Below are 6,000 nucleotides of genomic sequence, written 5' to 3'. Positions count from 1 at the left end.
CAAAGACCCTGGGTGAAGCCACTTAAATGCTGTCCACCTTGGGACGGAGCTGGGGCGTCCAGGGGACCGGCACCCTCGGATGGAGAAGCGCATGTCTGACAGGAGCACTGGCCACACCTCGGTCAGGCAGGCAGGCAGCACTAGGGGCAAGGAGGCGGCATTTAGGGTGGACCCTAAGGAGTAAAGGCCGTTTTCCAGGCAGCAGTGGAGGGAAGACATCTCCAGACCAGACGGGAGGTGAGCCAGAGGACTGTGTGCGTCCGGAAGGGCGGTCCGAAGCGCTGAAGGACTTTAACATCCCCCACCCCAGGACCAAGGTGAGGAAGCGGAGGGCAGACAGTTTGGAAAGCACGGAACCTCGTACATGGGAAGCTCGCTGGCCGCCACCTCACCAGCTTGCTGAAGACCCGTATCATCATCGTATGAGTGGACCGGCCATCCGGTCCCCCATACACACGGGCGGTGGGTGCTTTACAGAGAGGTCGCTGCAGTCTTCAGTACAGGACAGCATCACACCTTCAGGATCAACCAGTGTGGATGCCTCAAAATGAGGCAGCAGACCTCGCTGGGCTTCCTTCTCCTCAGGCACTCAGCATGTTCCTGGATGAATCCAGACTGGACGTGGGGGGAATTCTGTGAGGTCGTCTTTACACAATCTGGTGTCCCTGATGTGCAGAAGGTGACCTGGGGGAAGGATTCAAATGCGGGGCAGCTCTGGCCTCATCTGTGGGGCAGCGACTAAGGCTTTTCTCCTCCCGGGCCTCAGGGTGCTTACCCTGCAAATGGTGAGAGGCTGAACACACAGGCAGATGGGGGCGGGGGACAGCGGGGAGGTGGGGGGGAGGCTGGACCCCAGAGTCAGCATGTAGACTGACAGGTGAGCTAAAACGGACGGGCTCGTGGGGAGAAAACCAGTAAGTGGAGACCTCGAGAGCCAGGCAAGTTAAACAGAACCCTGGAGCTTGCTGGGAAGAGATCAGGCGTCACTATCCTGAGGAACTCCACAGGCACCCACAAGTGACAGTGTTGTGCTGCTTTAGCAAAGAACAGCATTCTGACCTCCAAGAACAGGCTGCGGCCATGGGACTCCATCTCCAAGAACGTTCGTAACCATATTCCAAGCTAGCAAAATCTAACAACGGCTCATCTGCTCAGGATTCCACCTCATCCCCTGAAAATCACTGAGGTAATCATGTAGCAGTGTCCATGCTGTGCTTTGAATCAGCCCCTGCTGCTCCACCACTGAGACTTATGTTTAAAATGGACACTTTTCTTTCTCTTCCTCTCTCCCTGCTCCTCCCTAGTCTCTCCCCTTCCTAATCTCAGGGGAAATAGGATCACCTTTCTTCCCCATCCTGGGCAGAGTTATCTGTCCCTGAGCACACACCCACCACAGGAAGAAGTGATCCAGAATTTGGAGATGGCATCAGACGGTCTCAGAAATGACTATCTCTCAAATTCACAAGTGAATCACAGCTCCAGCTGAGAACACATGGAATGTAGCCCCTGAGTCACCTCTTTAAAAGCCCCCGCCCTTCTGCTGAGGGGCAGAATCACAGCCCATGGGACAGGAGTCCCCTGAGTTTCTCCTTAGCCAGCAAAGCAATAAACCTTTTTCCTTTTTCTCAACCGTGTCCTCGTTCTTGGATTGGCACTGGGCACCAGGACCGCGTTTTTGAAATAGAGAGCTCAAACCTGGGTACGTCCCTGTCCTCTCCTCTGAGAAGCAGGGGCACCCGTCCCTCCTCAGGGTCCTTTGCTGTCCTTACATGAGTCTCTGCCTGTGTCTTACTTTCAACTTGTTCCTGCGTAATAGTTGAGGTCCCTCTCTTAAGGCCTCTTTAGATCCCCTCCGGTTACAAGATGACTTTAAGCACAAGAATCTGAACTCCAACTGCTGCCAAAGCAGCCTCCTCAGACCTTACGTTATCCGAGGAGAAATAACGACTTTCAGGAAATGTGACTTCCACAAATCCCCTCCTTGGGGACTTCCGTGGCCCAAAAGAGGAGAAAAGGGCTCTCACACCATGTAGACTAACGCTCTTGCAAACGTTCTTCTCGCCCTTCTCTTCAGAGCGCGTCTCCGCTGTAGAAAACGACTTGGTTTCTCATAAGTCGCTTGCCTCTGCCACCTTTCCTGCTCAGTCTGGACCCAGGCCTTTGCCCATTCAGCAAGGCAGCTACTCCTCCAACTCAGATTTTTTTAAACTATGAAAATTTGTTGAATTTTATCAAATGATTTTTCTGTATTTATTGAGATGATTATATCATATAAAATTTAAATTCTTAATGTAACACATTGCATTGATTACTTTACATGGACTGCAATGTAGATACCTAAATAATAATTTAAAATCTGTTGACCCCCAGTCCATTGGGGAAATATAGAAAGTACTACTAACCAACTTTTGTAGTTCTCATTTTTTTCCAGGACAAATAAGGAAACCGTTCTCTTTTACTTCTTTCCAGTTACTGATGGGTGTCATGTTACTGGTTATATTAAATAAATATGAACTCATTCTCCTGGTGGACTGAAAATTTTAAAATCCTGTGTTGTTATTCCACACTCTCTCTTTTTCTGTCTTAGTGCTCTAAGAGGGCACAAGATGGACCATTGATGTTCACACTATTTAGAAAACTTGAATCTCTGAGTCACAACATCAGGAAAATCTCACCCTCATATTGAACTCATGCTCCCAGCCTACTACCACCACTGCCACACATGCTCATATAATACATGATTACAACGTGTATCAGACTTTACGTTAGTGAGAAATAAACATTTGATGTGATAAGCCATTAATGTTTGAGGTTTCTTTATTAGCACAGCCTTTTTACCTATCCTATAACTTGCAACTTAATCTTTCAGTATCTACAAACTGTATCTTCTGATTTCCTTAAACATACTGATCTTTAATTTCTTTTCTTTTTTTTCTTTATTTTTTTTTATTGTATACAAATGGGATACATGTTGTTTCTCTATTTGTACATGGAGTCAAGGCATACCATTTGTGTAATCATACGTTTACATAGGGCAATGATGTTTATTTTTTTTTCCTTCCCCCCCACCCCTCCCACCCCTCTTTTCCCTCTATACAGTCCTTCTTTTCTTCATTCTTACCGCTCTCCTTATCCCTAACCCTAAACCTAACCCTAAACCTAATGCTAACCCCTCCCACCCACCATTATATGTCCTCATCTGCTTATCAGCGAGATCATTCGTCCTTTAGTTTTTTGAGATTGGCTTATCTCACTTAGCATGATATTCTCCAATTTCATCCATTTGCCTACAAATGCCATAATTTTATCATTCTTCATTGCGGAGTAATATTCCATTGTATATATATGCCAGAGTTTCTTTATCCATTCATCAACTGAAGGGCATCTAGGTTGGTTCCACAATCTGGCTATGGTGAATTGAGCAGCAATGAACATTGATGTGGCTGTATCTCTGTAGTATGCTGATTTTAAGTCCTTTGGGTAGAGGCCAAAGAGTGGGATAGCTGGGTCAAATGGTGTTTCCATTCCAAGCTTTCTGAGGAATCTCCACACTGCTTTCCAGAGTGGCTGCACTAATTTGCAACCCCACCAGCAATGTATGAGTGTTCCTTTTTCACCACATCCTCGCCAACACCTATTGTTGCTTGTATTCTTGATAATCGCCATTCTAATTGGGGTGAGATGAAATCTTAGGGTAGTTTTGATTTGCATTTCCCTTATTACTAGGGATGTTGAACATTTTTTCATATATCTGGTGATTACTTGTACATCTTCTTCTGTGAAGTGTCTGTTCATTTCCTTAGCCCATTTGTTGATTGGATTATTTGTATTCTTCATGTAGAGTTTTTTGAGTTCTTTATAGATTCTGGAAATTAGCGCTCTATCTGAGGTATGGTTGGCAAAGATATTCTCCCACTCTGTAGGCTCTCTCTTCACATTGCTGATAGTTTCCTTTGCTGAGAGAAAGCTTGTTAGTTTGAATCTATCCCAGTTGTTGATTCTTGCTTTTATTTCTTATGCTATGGGAGTCCTGTTAAGGAAGTCTGATCCTAAGCCAACAAGTTGAAGATTTGGACCTACTTTTTCTTCTATAAGATGCAGGGTCTCTGGTCTGATTCCGAGGTCCCTGATCCATTTTGAGTTGAGTTTTGTGTAGGGTGAGAGACAGGGGTTTAATTTCATTCTATTTCATATGGTTTTCCAGTTTTCCCAGCACCATTTGTTGAAGAGGCTATCTTTTCTCCATTACATATTTTTGAAACCTTTGTCTAGTATGAGAAAATTGTATTAATTTGGGTTTGTGTCCATGTCCTCTATTCTGTACCATTGATCTACCTGTCTATTTTGGTACCAATACCATGCCGTTTTTGTTACTATTGCTTTGTAGTAGAGTTGAAGATCTGGTATTGCAATACCCCCTGCTTCGCTCTTGCTACTGAGGATTGCTTTAGCTATTCTAGGTTTTTTATTCTTCCAGATGAATTTCATAATTGCTTGCTCTATTTCTGCAAGGTACATCATTGGGATTTTAATTGGAATTGCATTGAATCTGTATAGCACTTTAGGTAGTATAGCCATTTTGACAATATTAATTCTGCGTATCCAGGAACATGGGAGATCTTTCCATCTTCCAAGGTTTTCTTTAATTTCTTTCTTTAGTGTTCTGTAGTTCTCATTGTAGAGGTCTTTCACCTCTTTTGTGAGATTGATTCCCAAGTATTTTATTTTTTTCGATGCTATTGTGAGTGGGGTAGTTTTCCTAATTTCTCTTTCTGAAGATTCATCACTTATGTATAAAAATGCATTGGATTTATGAGCATTGATCTTGTAACCTGCTACTTTACTGAATTCACTTATGAGTTCTAAAAGTTTTCTGGTGGAATTTCCAGGTTCCTCTAAATATATAATCATGTCATCAGCGAACAGGGATAGTTTGAGTTCTTCTTTTCCTATTCGTATCCCTTTAATTTCTTTGGTTTGTCTGATTGCTCTGGCTAGAGTCTCAAGGACCATGTTGAATAGAAGTGGTGAAAGAGGGCATCCCTGCCTTGTTCCAGTTTTTAGGGGGAACGCATTCAGTTTTTCACCATTTAGAATGATATTAGCCATGGGCTTAGCGTAGATGGCCTTTATAATGTTAAGGAATGTTCCCACTACCCCAATTTTTTCTAGTGTTTTGAGCATGAAGGGATGCTGTATTTTATTGAATGCTTTCTCTGCATCTACTGAAATAATCATGTGATTCTTAACTTTAAGTCTATTGATATGGTGAATGACATTTATTGATTTCCGAATGTTGAACCAACCTTGCATCCCTGGGATAAAACCCACTTGATCATGGTGCACTATCTTTTTAATATATATTTGTATGTGATTTGCTAAAATTTTGTTGAGAATTTTTGCGTTGATGTTCATTAAGGATATTGGTCTGAAATTTTCTTTCCTCGATGTGTCTCTGTTTGGTTTAGATATCAGGGTGATATTGGCTTCATAGAACGAGTTTGGGAGGGTTCCCTCCTCTTCTATTTCATGGAATAGTTTGAAAAGTATTGGAATGAGCTCTTCTTTAAAGGTTTTGTAGAACTCAGCTGAGAACCCATCTGGTCCTGGACTTTTCTTTGTTGGTAGGCTTTCGATGACCTCTTCTATTTCATTGCTTGAGATTGGTTTATTTAAGTTGTGTATGTCCTCCTCGTTCAGTTTAGGTAATTCATATGTCTCTAGAAATTTGTTGATGTCTTCGAGGTTTTCTGTTTTGTTGGAGTATAGATTTTCGAAATAGCTTCTAATTATGTTTTGTATTTCAGTCGTGTCTGTTGTGATGTTTCCTTGTTCATTCCGAATTTTAGTAATTTGAGTTTTCTCCCTCTTTCTCTTTGTTAGTGTGGCTAAGGGTTTATCAATTTTATTTATTTCTTCAAAGAACCAACTATTTATTTTGTTAATTTTTCCAATTGTTTCTTTTGTTTCGATTTCGTTGATTTTGGCTCTGATTTTAAC

This window comes from Sciurus carolinensis, chromosome X (assembly GCF_902686445.1).
Source record: "Sciurus carolinensis chromosome X, mSciCar1.2, whole genome shotgun sequence".
Lineage (NCBI taxonomy): Eukaryota > Metazoa > Chordata > Mammalia > Rodentia > Sciuridae > Sciurus > Sciurus carolinensis.
Note: the sequence above shows the minus strand (reverse complement) of the source record.